At 40.7% G+C, this 19,265-nt stretch overlaps 1 long non-coding RNA gene and 1 pseudogene across 1 annotated transcript in view; one reads left to right on the top strand and one right to left on the bottom strand.

The window, feature by feature from the left end:
• Positions 1–16,627, bottom strand: part of LOC105484394 (uncharacterized) — a 78,983-nt gene extending 62,356 nt beyond the window's left edge. Inside the window, exon 1 of the long non-coding RNA XR_011611028.1 lies at positions 16,095–16,627. This is a non-coding gene — a long non-coding RNA (uncharacterized lncRNA). The remainder of the gene's footprint in view (positions 1–16,094) is intronic.
• Positions 15,749–17,274, top strand: LOC105493052 (HAUS augmin-like complex subunit 4; annotated as a pseudogene).
• The last annotated feature ends 1,991 nt before the right edge of the window (positions 17,275–19,265 follow it).

Genomic DNA, 19,265 nt, shown 5'->3' with positions numbered 1-19,265 from the left:
AGGTTAAAATAATGGGTTATTTGCAGGCTGGTGTTTGCAAGCCTTATGGTAACCCGAAACAAAAAAAATATATACAATGGATACACAAAAAAATAAAAAGCAAGAAACTAAATTATATTATCAGAGAAAATCATCTTCACTAGAGGAAAATATAAATGAAAGAAAGAAGGGAGAGAAGACCACAAAAGAACCAGAAAACAAATAACAAAATGGCAGTCTGAAATAAGTCATTATTTATTAATAATAATATTAAACATAACTTGACTAAACTCTCCAATCAAAAGATATAAACTAGGGATGGATGAAAAAAATAAGACCCATTGATCTGTTGACTACAAGAAGCACATTTCACATAGACTGAAAATAAAGGGACGGAAAATGATATTCAATGCCAGGGGAACCCCAAACAGAGAGTCACCATACTTGTATCAGAAAAAATAGATCTTAAGACAAAAACTATAAGAAGAGACAAAGAAGATCACTATATAATGATAAAGAGTTCAATTCAGCAAGAGAATATAACAATTTTAAATATATATGCACCTAACACTGGAGCACCTAGATATACAAAGGAAATATTAGAAATAAAGAGAGAGATAGGCCCATATATTAAAATAGTTGGAGATTTTATAACCTCACTTTCAGCAATGGACAGATATTTCAAACAGGAAATAAACAAAGAAACATCAGACTTAATCTGTAATATAAACATAATGGATCTAATAGCTATTTACAGAACGTCTCATCCAAGAACTGCAGAATATACATTCTTTTTCTCAGCACATGGATCATTCTCAAGGATAGACCATATGTTAGGTCACAAAGCAAGTCTTAAGACATTCAAAAGAACGAAATAATATCAAGCATCTTCTTTGAACACAATGGAATCAAACTAGAAATGAACAACAAGAGGAATTTTGGAAACTTTACCAATACATGGCAATTTAACAATATGCTCCTGAATGATCAGTGGTTCAATGAAGAAATTAAGAACAAAGTTGAAAAATGTTCTGAAGCAAATGAAAATGGAGACACAACATGCCAAAACCTATGGGATACAGCAAAAACAGTACTAAAAGAGAAGTTTATAGCTATAAGTACCTACATCATAAAAAGGAAAACCTTTAAATAAACAACCTAATGATGCATTGCAAAAAACTAGAAAAGCAAGAGCAAACCAGACACAAAATTAACAGAAGAGAAGAAATAATAAAGATCAGCACAGAAATAAATGAAATTGAAATAAAAGGATAGAACACATCAATGAAACAAAAGTTGGTTTTTTGAAAAGTTAAACAAAATTGACAAACCTTTAGCCAGACTAAGAAAAAAAGGAGATCCACATAAATCAAAAATGCAAATGCAGACATTACAACTGATAGCACAGAAATTCAAAGGATTGTTAGTAACTACTATGGGCAACTACATAGCAATACATTGGAAAATCTAGAAATGGACAAATTCCTAGATAGATACAACCTACTAAGTTTGAACCATGAAGAAATAAAAAACCTGAACAGACCAATAACATGTAATGAGATCAAAGCCATAATAAAAAGCATCCCAATAAAGGAAAGCCTGGGACCTGATGGCCTTTCTGCTGAATTCTACCAAATATTTAAAGAAAATCTAATACTAATCCTACTCAAACTATTTTAAAAAATAGAGGATGAGGGAATACTTTCAAACTTATTCTATGTGGCTACAAGCCAGTATTGCCCTGATAACAAAACCAGACAAAGAAAACTACAGGCCAATATCTCTGATGAATATTAATGCAAAAATCCTCAATGAAATACTAGCGAAAAACATGTAAATTCAACAATACATGAGAAAGATTATTCATCATGACCAAGTGAGATTTATCCCTGGGATGTAAGGATGATTCAACATACTTAAATCAATCAACGTGATACATCATATCAACAGAATTAAGGACAAAAACCATATGATCATTTCAACTGATGTTGAAAAAGCATTTGATAAAATTCAACACCCCTTCATAATAAAAACCCTCGAAAAACTGGGACTAGAAGGAACACACCTCAATACAATAAAAGCCATATATGACATACTTACAGCTAGTATTATAGTGAATGGGGAAAATTGGAATGCCTTTCCTCTATCCTGAACAAGACAAGGATGTCCACTTTCACCAGTGTTATTCAATACAGTAATTGCATTCATAGTTAGATCAATTAGACAAGATAAAGATAAAAAGGGCATCCAAATTGGAAAGGAAGAAATAAAATTATCCTTGTTTGCAGATTAACAAAATCAACATACAAAAATAGTAACATATCTATTTGCCAACAGTGAACAATGTAAAAAAGAAATGAAAAAAGGTAATCTCATTTACAATAGCCACACATAAAATTGAATACCTAGGAATTAACATAACCAAAGAAGTGAAATATCTCTATAATGAAAACTATAAAACATTGATGAAAGAAATTGAAGAGAACACCAAAAAATGGAAAAGTATTCCATGTTCCTGGATTGGAAGAATCAATATTGTTTAAATGTCTGTACTACCCAAAGCAATCTACAGATTTCATGCAATCCCTATCAAGATACCAGTGACATTGTTCACAGAAATGAATAAACAATCCTATTATAAAATTTATATGGAACCACAAAAGACCCAGAATACCCAAAGCTATCCCGAGCAAAAAGAACAAAACTGGAGGAATCACATTACCAGACTTCAAAGTATACTACAGAGCTGTTTTAACCATAACAGCATGGTATTGGCATAAAAACAGATACATACATAATTGGAGCAGACTAGAGAACTCAGAATCAAATCCACATACCTAGAGTGAACTCATTTTTCACAAAGGTGCCAAGAACATACACTGGGGCAGAGACAGTGCTTGAGAGAATGGATACCCCATTCTCCATGATGTGCTTATTTCACATTGTATGCCTGTATCAAAACATTTCATGTACCCCATAAATATATACACTATGTACTCATAAAAATAAAAATAAAAATGACACTATCAACAGAGTAAAAAGGCAACCCAGAATAGAAAAGGATATTTGCAAACAAATTGAGTTAACCTATGAGCTCTTCAATAAATGGTGCTGGGAAAACTGGATATCCATATGTAGAAGAATGAAATTGGACCCTTGTCAAACATGAACAAATGGGATCACATCAAGTTAAAAAGCTTCTGCACAGCAAAGGATACAATCAACAAAGTGAAGAGACAACCCACAAAATGGGAGAAAATATTTCCAAACTACCTATCTGACAAGGGATTAATATGCTGAATATATAAGGAGCTGAAACAACTCTATAGGAAGAAATCTAACAATCTAATTAATGGGCTAAAGATTTGAATAGACATTTTTAAAAAGAAGACATACAAATGTCAGACAGGCATATGAAACAGTGCTCAGCCTCATTCATCATCAGAGAAAAGCAAATCAAACTACAATGAGATATCATCTCACCCCAGTTAAAGTGGCTTATATCCAAATTACAGGCAAGAACAAATGCTGGCGAGCATGTGGAGAAAAGGGAACCCTTGTACACCATTGGTGGGAATGTAAATTAGTGCAACCATTATGGAGAACAGTATGGAGGTTCCTCAAAAAACGCAAAAAAAATAAATTGAGCTACCATACGATTCAGCAAATTCTCTGCTGAGTATACACCCCAAAGAAAGGAAATCAGTATATCACAGAGATATCAGAACTCCTGTGTTTGTTGCAGCTCTGTTTACAATAGCCAAGATTTGGAAGCAACCTAAGTGTCCATCAACAGATGAATGGATAAAATGTGGTACATATACACAATGGAGTACTATTTAGCCATACAAAAGAATCAGATTCTGTCATTTGCAACAACATGGATGGAACTGGAGATCATTACGTTAAGTAAAATAAGCCAGGCACAGAAAGATAAATAAGTTCTCTTTCATTTATGGGATCTAAAAATCAAAACAATTGAACTCATGAACAGAGAGAGTAGAAAGGGTAGTGGGGGCCTGGGGGAAGCTGGGGATGGTTAACAGGTTACAAAAAATAGAATGAATAAGATCTACTATTTGACAGCACAACAGAGTGACTATAATCAATAATAATTGTATATTTTAAAATAAAGAGTATCATTGGAATGTTTGTAACTCAAAGGATAAATGCTTGAGGGGACAGATACCTCATTCTCCATGACGTGCTTATTTCACATCACATGACTGTATCAAAATATCTTATGTACCCAATAAATATATACACTTACTTACTATGTGCCCACAAAAAATAAAAAAGACACTATTGAGTAAAAAGGCAACCCAGAATAGAAAAACATTTACAAAGTATACACCTGATAAGAGATTAATATCAAGAATATATAGAGAACTCCTAAAAGACAGGAACAAGAAGATAAGCAACTCTATTCAAAAATGGGCAAAGGGGGGGCGGAGCAAGATGGCCGAATAGGAGCAGCTCCAGTCTCCAACTCCCAGCGCGAGCGACACAGAAGACCGGTGATTTCTGCATTTTCAACTGAGGTACTGGGTTCATCTCACTGGGGAGTGCCGGACGATCGGTGCTGGTCAGCTGCTGCAGCCCGACCAGCGAGAGCTGAAGCAGGGCGAGGCATTGCCTCACCTGGGAAGCGCAAGGGGGAAGGGAGTCCCTTTTCCTAGCCAGGGGAACTGAGACACACAACACCTGGAAAATCGGGTAACTCCCACCCCAATACTGCGCTTTAAGCAACAGGCACACCAGGAGATCATATCCCACACCTGGCCGGGAGGGTCCCACACCCACGGAGACTCCCTCATTGCTAGCGCAGCAGTCTGTGATCTACCGGCAAGGCAGCAGCGAGGCTGGGGGAGGGGCGCCCGCCATTGCTGAGGCTTAAGTAGGTAAACAAAGCTGCTGGGAAGCTCGAACTGGGTGGAGCTCACAGCAGCTCAAGGAAACCTGCCTGTCTCTGTAAACTCCACCTCTGGGGACCGGGCACAGTAAACTAAACAAACGCAGCAGACACCTCTGCAGACGCAAAGAACTCTGTCTGACAGCTTTGAAGAGAGCAGTGGATCTCCCAGCACGGAGGTTGAGATCTGAGAAGGGACAGACTCCCTGCTCAAGTGGGTCCCTGACCCCTGAGTAGCCTAACTGGGAGACATCCCCCACTAGGGGCAGTCTGACACCCCACACCTCACAGGGAGGAGTACACCCCTGAGAGGAAGCTTCCAAAGCAAGAATCAGACAGGTACACTCGCTGTTCAGAAATATTCTATCTTCTGCAGCCTCTGCTGCTGATACCCAGGCAAACAGGGTCTGGAGTGGACCTCAAGTAATCTCCAACAGACCTACAGCTGAGGGTCCTGACTGTTAGAAGGAAAACTATCAAACAGGAAGGACACCTACACCAAAACCCCATCAGTACATCAACATCATCAAAGACCAGAGGCAGATAAAACCACAAAGATGGGGAAAAAGCAGGGCAGAAAAGCTGGAAATTCAAAAAATAAGAGCGCATCTCCCCCGGCAAAGGAGCGCAGCTCATCGCCAGCAACGGATCAAAGCTGGACGGAGAATGACTTTGACGAGATGAGAGAAGAAGGCTTCAGTCCATCAAATTTCTCAGAGCTAAAGGAGGAATTACGTACCCAGCGCAAAGAAACTAAAAATCTTGAAAAAAAAGTGGAAGAATTGATGGCTAGAGTAATTAATGCAGAGAAGGTCCTAAACGAAATGAAAGAGATGAAAACCATGACACGAGAAATACGTGACCAATGCACAAGCTTCAGTAACCGACTCGATCAACTGGAAGAAAGAGTATCAGCGATGGAGGATCAAATGAATGAAATGAAGCGAGAAGAGAAACCAAAAGAAAACAGAAGAAAAAGAAATGAACAAAGCCTGCAAGAAGTATGGGATTATGTAAAAAGACCAAATCTACGTCTGATTGGGGTGCCTGAAAGTGAGGGGGAAAATGGAACCAAGTTGGAAAAAACTCTTCAGGATATCATCCAGGAGAACTTCCCCAACCTAGTAGGGCAGGCCAACATTCAAATCCAGGAAATACAGAGAACGCCACAAAGATACTCCTCGAGAAGAGCAACTCCAAGACACATAATTGCCAGATTCACCAAAGTTGAAATGAAGGAAAAAATCTTAAGGGCAGCCAGAGAGAAAGGTCGGGTTACCCACAAAGGGAAGCCCATCAGACTAACAGCAGATCTCTCAGCAGAAACTCTCCAAGCCAGAAGAGAGTGGGGGCCAATATTCAACATTCTTAAAGAAAAGAATTTTAAACCCAGAATTTCATATCCAGCCAAACTAAGTTTCATAAGTGAAGGAGAAATAAAATCCTTTACAGATAAGCAAATGCTTAGAGATTTTGTCACCACTAGGCCTGCCTTACAAGAGACCCTGAAGGAAGCACTAAACATGGAAAGGAACAACCGGTACCAGCCATTGCAAAAACATGCCAAAATGTAAAGACCATCGAGGCTAGGAAGAAACTGCATCAACTAACGAGCAAAATAACCAGTTAATATCATAATGACAGGATCAAGTTCACACATAACAATCTTAACCTTAAATGTAAATGGACTAAATGCTCCAATTAAAAGACACAGACTGGCAAACTGGATAAAGAGTCAAGACCCATCAGTCTGCTGTATTCAGGAGACCCATCTCACACGCAGAGACATACATAGGCTCAAAATAAAGGGATGGAGGAAGATTTACCAAGCAAATGGAGAACAAAAAAAAGCAGGGGTTGCAATACTAGTCTCTGATAAAACAGACTTTCAACCATCAAAGATCAAAAGAGACAAAGAAGGCCATTACATAATGGTAAAGGGATCAATTCAACAGGAAGAGCTAACTATCCTAAATATATATGCACCCAATACAGGAGCACCCAGATTCATCAAGCAAGTCCTTAGAGACTTACAAAGAGACTTAGACTCCCATACAATAATAATGGGAGACTTCAACACTCCACTGTCAACATTAGACAGATCAACGAGACAGAAAGTTAACAAGGATATCCAGGAATTGAACTCATCTCTGCAGCAAGCAGACCTAATAGACATCTATAGAACTCTCCACCCCAAATCAACAGAATATACATTCTTCTCAGCACCACATCATACTTACTCCAAAATTGACCACGTAATTGGAAGTAAAGCACTCCTCAGCAAATGTACAAGAACAGAAATTATAACAAACTGTCTCTCAGACCACAGTGCAATCAAACTAGAACTCAGGACTAAGAAACTCAATCAAAACCGCTCAACTACATGGAAACTGAACAACCTGCTCCTGAATGACTACTGGGTACATAACGAAATGAAGGCAGAAATAAAGATGTTCTTTGAAACCAATGAGAACAAAGATACAACATACCAGAATCTCTGGGACACATTTAAAGCAGTGTGTAGAGGGAAATTTATAGCACTAAATGCCCACAAGAGAAAGCAGGAAAGATCTAAAATTGACACTCTAACATCGCAATTAAAAGAACTAGAGAAGCAAGAGCAAACACATTCGAAAGCTAGCAGAAGGCAAGAAATAACTAAGATCAGAGCAGAACTGAAGGAGATAGAGACACAAAAAACCCTCCAAAAAATCAATGAATCCAGGAGTTGGTTTTTTGAAAAGATCAACAAAATTGACAGACCACTAGCCAGACTAATAAAGAAGAAAAGAGAGAAGAATCAAATCTACGCAATTAAAAATGATAAAGGGGATATCACCACCGACCCCACAGAAATACAAACTACCATCAGAGAATACTATAAACACCTCTATGCAAATAAACTGGAAAATCTAGAAGAAATGGATAATTTCCTGGACACTTACACTCTTCCAAGACTAAACCAGGAAGAAGTTGAATCCCTGAATAGACCAATAGCAGGCTCTGAAATTGAGGCAACAATTAATAGTCTACCAACCAAAAAAAGTCCAGGACCAGATGGATTCACAGCTGAATTCTACCAGAGGTACAAGGAGGAGTTGGTACCATTCCTTCTGAAACTATTCCAATCAATAGAAAAAGAGGGAATCCTCCCTAACTCATTTTATGAGGCCAACATCATCCTGATACCAAAGCCTGGCAGAGACACAACAAAAAAAGAGAATTTTAGACCAATATCCCTGATGAACATCGATGCAAAAATCCTCAATAAAATACTGGCAAACCGGATTCAGCAACACATCAAAAAGCTTATCCACCATGATCAAGTGGGCTTCATCCCTGGGATGCAAGGCTGGTTCAACATTCGCAAATCAATAAACATAATCCAGCATATAAACAGAACCAAAGACAAGAACCACATGATTATCTCAATTGATGCAGAAAAGGCTTTTGACAAAATTCAACAGCCCTTCATGCTAAAAACGCTCAATAAATTCGGTATTGATGGAACATACCTCAAAATAATAAGAGCTATTTATGACAAACCCACAGCCAATATCATACTGAATGGGCAAAAACTGGAAAAATTCCCTTTGAAAACTGGCACAAGACAGGGATGCCCTCTCTCACCACTCCTATTCAACATAGTGTTGGAAGTTCTGGCTAGGGCAATCAGGCAAGAGAAAGAAATCAAGGGTATTCAGTTAGGAAAAGAAGAAGTCAAATTGTCCCTGTTTGCAGATGACATGATTGTATATTTAGAAAACCCCATCATCTCAGCCCAAAATCTCCTTAAGCTGATAAGCAACTTCAGCAAAGTCTCAGGATACAAAATTAATGTGCAAAAATCACAAGCATTCTTATACACCAGTAACAGACAAACAGAGAGCCAAATCAGGAATGAACTTCCATTCACAATTGCTTCAAAGAGAATCAAATACCTAGGAATCCAACTGACAAGGGATGTAAAGGACCTCTTCAAGGAGAACTACAAACCACTGCTCAGTGAAATAAAAGAGGACACAAACAAATGGAAGAACATACCATGCTCATGGATAGGAAGAATCAATATCGTGAAAATGGCCATACTGCCCAAAGTAATTTATAGATTCAATGCCATCCCCATCAAGCTACCAATGAGTTTCTTCACAGAATTGGAAAAAACTGCTTTAAAGTTCATATGGAACCAAAAAAGAGCCCGCATCTCCAAGACAATACTAAGTCAAAAGAACAAAGCTGGAGGCATCACGCTACCTGACTTCAAACTATACTACAAGGCTACAGTAACCAAAACAGCATGGTACTGGTACCAAAACAGAGATATAGACCAATGGAACAGAACAGAGTCCTCAGAAATAATACCACACATCTACAGCCATTTGATCTTTGACAAACCTGAGAGAAATAAGAAATGGGGAAAGGATTCCCTATTTAATAAATGGTGCTGGGAAAATTGGCTAGCCATAAGTAGAAAGCTGAAACTGGATCCTTTCCTTACTCCTTATACGAAAATTAATTCAAGATGGATTAGAGACTTAAATGTTAGACCTAATACCATAAAAATCCTAGAGGAAAACCTAGGTAGTACCATTCAGGACATAGGCATGGGCAAAGACTTCATGTCTAAAACACCAAAAGCAACGGCAGCAAAAGCCAAAATTGACAAATGGGATCTCATTAAACTAAAGAGCTTCTGCACAGCAAAAGAAACTACCATCAGAGTGAACAGGCAACCTACAGAATGGGAGAAAATTTTTGCAATCTACTCATCTGACAAAGGGCTAATATCCAGAACCTACAAAGAACTCAAACAAATTTACAAGAAAAAAACAAACAACCCCATCAAAAAGTGGGCAAAGGATATGAACAGACATTTCTCAAAAGAAGACATTCATACAGCCAACAGACACATGAAAAAATGCTCATCATCACTGGCCATCAGAGAAATGCAAATCAAAACCACAATGAGATACCATCTCACACCAGTTAGAATGGCAATCATTAAAAAGTCAGGAAACAACAGGTGCTGGAGAGGATGTGGAGAAATAGGAACACTTTTACACTGTTGGTGGGATTGTAAACTAGTTCAACCATTATGGAAAACAGTATGGCGATTCCTCAAGGATCTAGAACTAGATGTACCATATGACCCAGCCATCCCATGACTGGGTATATACCCAAAGGATTATAAATTATGCTGCTATAAAGACACATGCACACGTATGTTTATTGCGGCACTATTCACAATAGCAAAGACTTGGAATCAACCCAAATGTCCATCAGTGACAGATTGGATTAAGAAAATGTGGCACATATACACCATGGAATACTATGCAGCCATAAAAAAGGATGAGTTTGAGTCCTTTGTAGGGACTTGGATGCAGCTGGAATCCATCATTCTTAGCAAACTATCACAAGAACAGAAAACCAAACACCGCATGTTCTCACTCATAGGTGGGAACTGAACAATGAGATCACTCGGACTCAGGAAGGGGAACATCACACACCGGGGCCTATCATGGGGAGGGGGTAGAGGGGAGGGATTGCACTGGGAGTTATACCTGATGTAAATGACGAGTTGATGGGTGCAGCACAGCAACATGGCACAAGTATACATATGTAACAAACCTGCATGTTATGCACATGTACCCTCCAACTTAAAGTATAATAATAATAAATAAATTAAAAAAAAAAAAAAAAAAAAAAAAAAATGGGCAAAGGATCAGAATATACATTTCTCCAAATAAGATACAATTGGCCAATAAGCACTTAAAAAATGCTCAACATCTAATTATTAGGAAAATGCACATCAAAACTGTAATAAGATACCATCACACCCTTTAGGACAGCTACTGTAAACACACACACACACACACACACACACTCAGCCAAACACACAGAAAATAAGCATTGGTAAGGTTGTGGAGAAATTGGAACCCTTGTGAACTGTTGGTAGGAATGTGAAATGGCACAGCTGTTGTGAAAAACAATAACATGGCCGTTCCTCAAAAAATAAAAAATAGAATTACCATGTGATCGAACAATTTCACTTTTGGACGTATGCCGCCCCCAAATTGAAAACAGAGTCTCAAAGAAGTATTTGTACATTAATGTTCACAGCAGCAGTATTTGCAGTTGCTAAAATGTGGAAGCAACCCAGAATTCAATGGATGGATGAACAGATAAAAAAAATAACGGTACACACATATAGTGAAATATTTTCAGCCTTAGAAAGGAATGAAATTCTGATATATGTTATAACATAGATGAAACTTGAAGACATTATGCTAAGTAAAATAAGCCAATCACAAAAGGACAAACACTGTATGATTCCAATTATATGATAAAGTACTTAGAGTCATCAAAATTATAGAGACAGAGTAGATGGCTCTTGCCAGGGGCTGGGCAAAGGGGAAATGGAAAGTTATTGTTTAATGGGTATAAAGTTTCAGTTTTGCAAGATGATAAGAGTTTTGGAGATGGATAGTGATGATGGTTTTGCAACAATATGAATGTATTTAATGTCACTAAACTGACACTTAGAAATGGTTAAAATACACACAACATAAAATGTAAAAAAGTTGGGAAAAATTGGTATAAAAGACACATTATATTTTTCTTGTGCTCCAAAGTCTAGCTAGCAAGAGTTTTTTGGACTCAAGGAAGTACAGAAATCCACAAATTAGATTTTTGCTAACCATTTTCTAACCCTGCAATGATGAGATATAGGATGTAGCCATAGAAACAGAAACAGTAAATCATTTTTTTATCCTGTGCTTCAACAAAAAGTGCATTGGCCATTTCAATTCATTAAATTTTACTTGCCTTCTGTATGTAAGCAGGTTGACTATGCTAGGATCAGAGAAACTCCTCAAGTTACATTCAATATAGAAACTCTGACAGTTATTATGCTGGTTTCATTTGAAGGTTTTATTAGGTCGATACCAAATAGCTTTTCATCATTGGATCAGCTAATGACAAAAGATTTTGCCTCAAGGGAGAATTTTGTATTGAAGGCACTGCAAGTGTGTGTATTTGTGCATATTCCCACGCATGGTGTGTGGGGGTGTGTTTGGCAGAAAATGAGAGATTTCTCCACTTTAGATACCGGGTTTTTATGTTAACACATCAAAAGAAAGCCCTGCTTCCCAACTTGCTCTCATGTTGTCTGCTGCTTGGTTTGATATGGTCTGGATATTTGTTCTTGCCTAAATTTCATGTTGAATTGTAATATTCAATGTTGAAGGTGGGACCTGGTGGAAGGTGAATCATGGGGCATGCGGCAGATCTCTCATGAATGGCTTGGGCCACCCCCTTGGTGATAACCAAGCTCTTGCTCTGAGTTTACATGAGATCTGGTTGTTTAAAAGGGTGTGGTATCCCCCCGCCCCCTCCTCCACACACTCCCTCTCTCTCTCATTCCTGCTTTTGCCATGTGATGTGCCTACTCCTCCTTCATCTTATGCCATGATTGTGATCTCCCTGAAGCTTCACTACAAGTCAACCAGATGCCAGCACCAGGCTTCCTGCAAAGCTGCAGAACCATGAGCCAATTAGACCTCTTTTCTTTAACAATTACCCAAGTCTCACATATTTTTTAATAGTGATGCAAGAATGGCCTAGTACAGAAAATTGGTACTGAGGAGTGGGGCATTGCTATAAAGATACTTGAAAATGTGGAAGTTTGAACTTCAGAGTGATAATTTAGGATATCTGGGGGTAAAAATTTCTAAGCAGCAAAGCATTCAAGAAATGGCCTGGCTGTTTCTAACAACCTGTGCTCAGATGTGGGAGCAAAAAAAAAAAAAAAAAAAAAAAAAGACTTAAAGTTGGAATTTGTATTTAAACAGGAAGCAGAGCATAAACATTTGAAAAATTTGCAGCCTAGCCATGTGACAGAGAAAGGAAGCTTTTTCAGAAAAGGAATTCAAGCAGGCAGTGGAGCAACCACTTGCTAGAGATGGTTGTGTAATTAAAAAAGAACCAAGTGCTAATTTCCAAGACAATGGGGAAAAGGCCTCAAAGGCATTTCAGAGACCTTCACAGGAGGCCCTTACCTCACAAACCCAGAGGCCTAGGAGGGAAAAATGGTTTCATGGGCCAGGCCCAGGGCTCTGCTGTCCTGTGCAGCATCAGAACTCTGCTCCCCACATTCTGGCCACTCCAGCTCCAGCTGTGGCTCAAAGGGGCCTAGGTACAGCTTGGGCCATGGCTTTAGAGGTTGCAAGCTGCAAGCCTCGGCAGCTTCCCTCTGGTGTTAAGTCTGTGGGTACACAGTGTGCAAGAGTGAATGAGGCTTGGCACCCTCCATCAGATTTCAGAGAATGTGTGGAAAAGTCTGGATGCCCAGGTAGAAGCCTGCCTCAGGGGCAGAGCCCCTGAAAGGACACAAAGATAGATGTGTACCCGCCCCCCCCCGCTACACCCTTTTGTTCTGCTCTCTAATCTTTGCACATACCAGAGATTTCGTAAGTTCTGTGAGCACCCGTTTTTCTGCACGTACCAGAGATTTTGTTTTGCACATACCAGAGATTTTGTAAGTTCTGAGGCAAGGTCACAAGACGTGTTTAAGTAAGATAAACTCTTGCTGCCATAAACCTGCTCTCCCGCCTCAAAGGTTGAACCGAAATATCAGAAATGGCGGGAACCAATCATAGTTAGCCAAATCGCCTTGTTCAAACACTAGCCAATCATATATCTGATTTGTATAATAACTCTATGCCCACTTTTCTTAGACTATATAACACTGCTCGGAGCTCAGTGGGGGAGCTCTCCTGCCCGTCTCGTTTCGCGAGCGAGGGAGAGTTCCAGGTTCGAACCTGTAATAAAGATCCTTGCTGCTTAGCTTTGACTCTGGACTCTGGTGGTCTTCTTTGGGGAATAAACGGTCTGGGCATAACACCCCCATAGAAGAACTTGTACTGGACAGTGCCAAGAGGAAATATGGGGTTGGAGCACCCACACAAAATCCCCACTAGAACCCTGCCTAGTGCAGCTGTGAGAAAGGGGCCATGGCCCTCCATACCCTAGAATGGTAGATCCACCAGCAGCTTGCACCCAGCACCTGGAAAAGCCACAGGCACTCAACAACCTGTAAGAGCAGCCTGGAGTTCTGAAACCTTCAAAGACACAGAGGTGGAAATATCTTCTGGAAATAGGGGCTTTGGAAGCCCGCGCCTTGCACCAGTGTGCCTTGAATGTGGGATATGGAGTCCAAGAAGATTATTTTGGAGCTTTAAGATTTAATTACTGCCCTTCTGCATTTTGAACTTGTGTGAGGCCTGTAGCTCCTTTCTTCTGACCAATTTCTCCCTTTTGGAAGGGTATGTTTACAATGTCTATACTCCCATTGTATCTTGGGAGTAAATAACTTGTTTTTTTTTATTTTACAGGCTCTATAGATGGTAAGGAACTCAGCTCAGCTCTAGATGAGACTTTGAACTTGGGACTTGGGACTTTTGAGTTAATGCTGGAATGAGTTAAGACTTTGCGGGGGGAAAGGCTTTGGGGGACTATTGGGAAGGCATAATTATACTCTGCAATGTAAGAAGAACATGGGGTTTGGGTGGGGCCAAGGGTGGAATAATATGGTTTGGGTATTTGTTCCCACCCAAATCTCACGTTGAATTGTAATTTCCAGTGTTGGATGTGGAGCCTGGTGGGAGGTATTTGGATCGTGGAGGTGGATCCCTCATGAATGGTTTGGGTTATTCCCTTGGTGATAAGCGAGCTTTTGCTCTGAGCTCACATGAGATATGGTTGTTTAAAAGTGTGTGGCACCCCCCGACACACACCACATTCTCTCTTGCTTGTTCTTGCTTTCACTGTGTGACATGCCTTTTCTCCCTTTGCCTTCTGTCATGATTGTGAGCTCCCCAAGGCTTCACTAGAAGCCAAGCAGATTATAGCACCATGCTTCCTGTACAGCATGCAGAATGATGAACCAATTAATCTATTTACTTTATGAATTATCCAGTCTCAGGTATTTCTTTATAGCAATTCTAGAATAGCCTAATACATGATTTTGCAAGATAATTCAGAAGATGCTGCTTAACTGTTGTGCACAAATAAGGAAAGCAGCTCTGACCGGGGCACTTGGTTATTCAAACCTTGTTGAATAAGCCAGGATTTTCCTACAGAGACCTAGAAATGGATGTCTGCTTGAAAACATTTCTTCCTATCAAGACATGTGAGAGAAACATAGGAAAGCCTTGCTCTATAAACGATATGGAGTTTGCATCTGTTTGGAGGCCATAAACTTAAAATTGATTTTAACACAGTGCCTTGTGTACAGTAATTACCGAGAAGGAGGAGGAGAAAGAGTAAATCTCATGGTTCCAGCCTCATTATCCGCCCTTTGAGATAGTGGTAATAATTGGCCCTAGACAGGTACCTTTTAAATTTAAAACTTTTTAATGGGCCATTATGACATTTAGGTATGACTATAAAGTCAGAGAAAAACATGTGATTTCAGGCTTTCTAGTCAGGTCTAAACTTTTTTCTTTAAAATTATGTCTAATTAAAAATATTCCTGATTGGTAGAAATTTGAATTGTTTCAAGTTTGGAGCTATAAGTAAAACTTCTATAAACAGTTAAGTATGTGTCTTTGAGTTGACTTATGTTTTTATTTCTCTTGAGTAAAAACAAACAGTAGATTTTCTAGGCTGTATGGTAAGTACGAATATGTTTAACTCTACAGTCTATTTATATGTTTAAACATCCAGAAATGACTATACAATTTTACATTCCCACCAGCAATGTATATGAGCTCCCATTCCTCCATATAACTTGCCAAAACTTGGAATGGTGAGCGTTTAGAAATTTTACCATTCTAGTTGGGTGAGTATTTGCATTTTTTCTAATGACTAATGATCTTGAATATTTTAAAATGTGCTTATTTGTTAGCTGCATATCTACTTTGGTGAGTTGTCTATTAAAATGTTTTGCTGCCCCTTCCCCTTCCCCGAGGGCCTTCCAAGTGCGGTCCTCCTGGGCCTCGCTTCCCCTAGCCCCTGTGGTGGGTCCGAATGAGAGGTTCCGGAGCGCTTTCTGGAGCCCCCGCGCGGGATGGGTCCTGGGTGTAGACAGACGCTGCTGGCCAGCCCGCCCCAGCCGAGGCTCTTGGCACCCTCTTAAGAGCTTCAGCTGCCCCAGTATTAGAATCCCAAGAAAATCAAAAGGCATTCAGGGATTTCTGCTCACCTGGAAAAAGGATGGAAATACTTCAACAAGGCATGGAAGGAAGTTTGACTGCGTAAGACAACATGGCTGAGGTCTGAGATTTTACATGGAGTTATTCAAGAGTTGCCTGTGTGAAGATAAAAGACACAAATTTAACTTCTGAGGACAAAAAGTTTCTTGAGACCCTTGAACAGCAGCTACTCATAACGGAACTGACGTGGCTCTTAGGTCCTAGCCAGGAGAGGGAGATACCTTCACTGCTAGAGCTGGAGAAAGCAGACCTTCTGGAATCCATGCCACTCTCAGAGGATTTTGTTTGGATGAAGGCTCTGCTACAGCAAGAAGTGGAGGAGCAGCTCAAGAAGAAATGTTTCACTCTGCTCTGGTACTATGATCCCAATTCAGATGCTGACAGTGAAACCATGAAGACAGCAAAGGTGTGGAAACTTGCAGAGGTCCTAGTGGGTAGGGAGCAGCAGTGCCAGGATGCCAACAGCCAGCAAAAGGAGCAGATGGTGCTGCTGGAGAAGAAGAGTCCACCTACTCCCAGGTGCTTCTCCGCTGCCTCACTTTGCTGCAGAGTCTTCCTCAGGAACACTGGCTGAAGACCCACTCAGAGTTAGACCACATCAATGCCCAGTACCTGGAAGTCAAGTGCGCTGCTATGATCCTTAAGCCGAGGATGGAGGAGATAAAGATTTTATCCGACACACTGCTGAGAAAGTGGAAGTTCATTGTCTGATTAGGGACCGTTTGGAAGGAGCCATTCACCTACAGGAGCAGCACATGGAGAAGTCAAGACAGGTCCTGAACTCCTATGAAATACTTGGGGAGGAGTTTGACAGGCTGGTGAGAAGAGTCCACTCTACTCAAGCAGGCAACTGAGAAGCGAGCGGTAGGCCCTCCAGGAGTTCAACAAGGCCTACCGTTGAGCTCTGGCAGGGCCAGGAAGCATGGCTTCTGCACAGCTGCTGCCTCCTAATCTTCCTGCTAGTAGGACCACCTTCACCTGGGGCTGCCTTTGCTACAAGGGAGTGTGGAAACGTTTGCATTTGCTTGAAAGAGCGCATTTAGGCAACCTCCTGGTTTTTCTTTCTTGTTTGTAATGACTGGGCCTCTTCTGGAAAATCTAGCAAGCAGATTTATATAATTTTTATGCATGGCTGTGTGTCAGTGTCAGCCCTGTATCATATTTTATTATCTCCTGAATAAAGTTATCATATTGTATCTTAAAAAATGTTTTGCTTATTTTTAAAATGTCGTCTTGATCATTGAAATTAAGCATTCTTTATGTATTTTGCACAAGTTCAGTACCAGATATAGCTTTTGAAAATATTTTCTTTCAGTCCATGGCCTACCTTTTTATTTTCTAAATGGTGTTTTTTTAAAAGGCAAATGTTTTATATTTGGTAAAGTTCAATGTGTCTATTATTTCTATATCTTTTATTTGTATGTGAGCATGTGTCCAGTCTAAGATATCTTTATCTAGCTCAAGGTTCCGAAGATTTTTCTTGTATATCTTCCAGAAATTTTTTGATTTTCACACTTACATTTAGGTCCATGATGCATTTTGAGTTAATTTTTTCCGTAGGGTGAAAGTAAGGTTCAATGTTCACTTTTTGATTATGCCATTTGTTGATTAATGAATTCATTCCCCATTGAAATACCTTGGCACCTTTGTCAGAAATCACTGGGAGAGACAGAGGCAAGATAACTGACCAGACGCAGCTAATATGAGCCCTTTCCACAGAGAAGGACCAAAATAGCAAGTAGATAATCACAAAACTAAGAGAGAACACTGGAATTCAACAGAGGAGTGATGAGAAACACTGAAAGCAAAGAAGGAGAGGGAATTGAGGCAGCTTGCTCAGCCAAGATTGCCCGGGAGCTGGGAGAAGCTCCCAGATGCAGGGAAATCGTCAGTGAGGCCTTCAGGGCTCCAAATTCTTGTCATGAACTTCAATTCTAGGCACTGGAGAGCCCCTCAACCCTCATGAGCGTCAAGACTAACAAAGGGAGCTGCGTAGAGATTGTACAGAGGTATCGTTTCAGAAAGGAAACTTAGGCTCAGTCCCACAGGCTTCTGAGCCCTGTGCAACTGTAACATTGTGTCATTCTGAGAGCTCAGCCCCCAGAGGACTTTGTCCTACCCTGGGACCATCACTGCCATAGCTGCCACTGGGCCAAGGAGAACAGGCACTTTCACATACTTCCGAGGACAAATCCCACCACTACTGCAGGCTACTGTGGGGCCAAGATGTGAAGAAACTGTACACGCCACAGCTGTCTGCCCATGCTGCTCCCACTGAGAGTGGCACTGCCCTCCCTGGTAGCAGGCCACAGCCAGTGCCATTCTGACAGCCCAGTCTCCAAAGCACTATGATCTTCCCTGGGGCCACCAGGTCAAAGAAGAAGAGGGAAAGCTGGGCACTTTAACAAGCCCTGAGGACAAATACCACTGCCACTGCTGTTGGCTGCTAAGAGACCAAGGTGCGAGCAAACACCAAGCTCCACAGCTTACTGCTTAAGCTGCTCCTGCTGAGAGTGGCCTTGCTCTCCCTGGAGGCAGACTGCAGTGCAGCCACTGCTGCCCAAACCTGATAATTCTGCCAGCAGCCTAGGGACCATCTGCCCCTGCCTATCACAGCCAGTGCCTGAAAGCACTTCCAGGGAACCTGAGGACAAGTTTATCACCTCAGTCCCATCTCCCTACTACTCTAGCATGCCATTTAGGGGCCTGGGGGTCTCTCAGCCCAGTTCACCACCAATGGTACATGAACATCCTCCTGGGGTCTGAAGTTGGGCTGACCCAACCTGTTAATACCACCACAGCTGGCAGTCACCCACATGAGCCACCTGCAGGTCAGCAGACTGGCCCACCCAACTTATCACAACCACCACCAACACCAGAATGGACCACCTGGGCTCCAGTGGGTTGCTCCACCACTGCTTCTGCCATCACCCACATCATACCACTGCCTGGAGACCTAAGAACCCACCCACATACCTTGCCCACAGCTGCCACTACTGGCCTACCTGGACCCACTAATACCAGTGGCAGCATACATCACTCTGGGGCTCAAGGACAAGTATGCTCAGCCCACTGCTACCACCACCGGGGCCTGAAGACTGACCCACCAGGCATCTTAGTACCAATAAAAACTTCATCATAGCCTCCATTAACAGCTACAT

This window comes from Macaca nemestrina, chromosome 1 (assembly GCF_043159975.1).
Source record: "Macaca nemestrina isolate mMacNem1 chromosome 1, mMacNem.hap1, whole genome shotgun sequence".
NCBI lineage: Eukaryota > Metazoa > Chordata > Mammalia > Primates > Cercopithecidae > Macaca > Macaca nemestrina.
The sequence above is the reverse complement of the archived record's forward strand: the minus strand, read 5'-3'. Positions and strand labels throughout refer to the sequence as shown.